The sequence below is a fragment of the Octopus bimaculoides genome, chromosome 16, assembly GCF_001194135.2.
Source record: "Octopus bimaculoides isolate UCB-OBI-ISO-001 chromosome 16, ASM119413v2, whole genome shotgun sequence".
NCBI classification, from domain to species: Eukaryota; Metazoa; Mollusca; class Cephalopoda; order Octopoda; family Octopodidae; genus Octopus; species Octopus bimaculoides.
In genome coordinates this window covers 37,832,437-37,834,910 of record NC_068996.1, presented here as the reverse complement: position 1 = coordinate 37,834,910, position 2,474 = coordinate 37,832,437, and the positions used below count along the sequence as shown (strand labels likewise).

General features: G+C 31.2%; 1 protein-coding gene across 7 annotated transcripts in view; it reads right to left on the bottom strand.

Annotated features, from left to right (window-relative positions):
• Positions 1-2,474, bottom strand: part of LOC106881394 (F-BAR and double SH3 domains protein 2) — a 286,511-nt gene that overhangs the window by 121,022 nt on the left and 163,015 nt on the right. The window lies entirely within an intron of this gene.

Here is a 2,474-nt window from a genome sequence, read left to right as displayed (position 1 = left end):
CAAACTGCCTATATGTATACATATATTTGAGATTACAATCATACAACCAAAGTCGCATGGTAAATGAGGGTAAAAAATGTTAGAAAAATGGCAAAGGCAACAAATACATAGAAACACCAGCTGCATGAAATGCAAGTACTAAAGTGTGCATCAATATACTTAATGTAGTTGGAAACCAAAGAAATTTGATAAAAATTATTACACACTATAAGTGAGTAGAAAGAAAAAGTTATTAACCTTAATGATAATTCTGATAAAAAAAAGGCAGGGGAGACAACTTTAAGATATAAATTAATTAAAATAAATTAACAATTTAATCCTGTGGAAAGTGAATTTGATTTTTGGGAGTATGGTGTTATACTGCAGCAAAAGCAAATATTTTGCAAGCAATATTATGTAGTATTCTAAAGGATTTAATTGAAATCATTAATTATAAACACTTTTAAATTAACATGTTTATGCTGTGCTTGAGAAGGCCTGTGAAGCCAAGTGAAATTGCAGTCATGGCTGATGCCAGTGTCATGTAACTGGCATATAAAAAGTACCATTCAAATGTTGGGCCTCACGGAAGTAATGACAAGTGACCGAGACCTTTGGTGATATACTGTGCTTGAAAAGACCTGTCGAGCCAAGTGAGATAATAGTCATTGCTGATGCTGGTGTTATGTAACTGGCACCCATGCCAGTGGCACATATAAAGCACTCATGACACTCTTGGAGTGGTTGACATTAGGAAGGGCATCCAGCTGTAAAAACCATGCCAAATCAGATTGGAACTTGGTGCAGCCACTAGCTCTCCAGATGTCAGTCAAACCACCCAATCCATGCCAGCATGGAAAATGGATGTTAAAAGATGATGATGATGATGTTCAATATGAAATCAGAAGTAAATTTTTAGGTTCATATTCATTTGCTGTTATGAGAAGAATTTCTCATGATATATTGGACCAAGCCATCAGAGGAAAAAGTCTTCAAGGAAAAAATATGTCTAAAATAATAGTAAAAAAAAAAAAAAATTAAATATGGCTGTTGCATTTGAGTGTCTATAAACTATGAGCCTTTTTGAGCTAAATAAGGTTATATTAATGGGGCAGTTTGATTTGGAAGAAATATCAGCCACAACCATCTCAAATCATACCTCCATTGTCTTAAAAAGAAGGAATACACATTAAATAACATAACTTTAGAAGTCTCTAAAAAGTTGGGGTAGTTGAGGTTGTAACATTTTCAGTTATAGCTTTGCTCAATCAAAGTTGACTTGAAATTAAATATCAACAACCTAAGAACATTTATAAAATATTTTTCTAAATGAAATCGTTAGTAAGGAATACTTGATATTAATTTCAGAATATTTTTGCATGTATGAATTTTGTTATAAAATATTATAAAATCAATGTGAACATATAGTCTCACATATTTTTTTTTTCAAATTATTTTTTTTCAAATTTCAATTGCTGTTATGAGAATTTCTCTTGATATATAGGACAAAGTCATTTATCAGAGAAAAAAAGTAAGCTTTTTTTTTGTGTTGTTTGTTGGAAGCGCAGTAATCATTCCTTGATGGATGAAGAGAATAAAACAATTTTCCTCTTTTTCTAACAAAAGACTTAGTATAAAATATCAGGAAAATTTTCTCTCAATAGCATAAACCTGTAATCTTAAAAAGTATTTCAGCCATATTGTAAAGTGTTAATGCAAAACTTGGAGCAACAGTTGTTAAAAATCTGTTTTAATTGCTATTGTTATTATCATCATCATTAGGGCAGTGAGCGGGCAGAATTGTAAGCACACTGGGCAAAATGCTTAGCAATATTTCGCCTGTCTTTATGTTCTGCCAAGGTTGACTTTGCCTTTCATCCTTTCAGGGTTGATAAATTAAGTATCAGTGAAGCACTGGGATCAATGTAATTGACTCGTCCCTTCCTCCAAAATTTCAGGCCTTGTGCCTTTAGTAGAAAGGATTATTATTATTATTATTATCATTATTAGCATGTTGGCAGAATCATTGGCATGCCGGGGAAAATGTTTAGTAGCATTTTGTCTGTCTTTACATTCTGAGTTCAAATTGCATGGAGGTTGACTTTGCTTTTCAGCTTTTCAGGTTTGGTAAAATAAGTACCAGTTGAATAATGGGGTCGATATAACTGACTTATTCCCACCCCCAAATTTGTTGGCCTTGTGCCAAAATTTGAACCCATTATTATTATTATTATTATTATTATTATTGCATATTTCCCATCAATAACTAAGACCAAAGTTCGATAAAAGACTGACTATATTTTAAATGTAGAGTATAATAAATTCATTTATTAAGGTTATTGATCTTAGAGCTAGCTTAATGTTTCAACATTTTATCACAGACATCAGAGGTTGTATATGGTAATATCAACTATTTTCATTTTATTTAAGTAAGGTAAAATTAAAAACAGCAAAAAAAAAAAAAAAAAAAAAAAAAAAAAAAAAAAAAAAAAAAA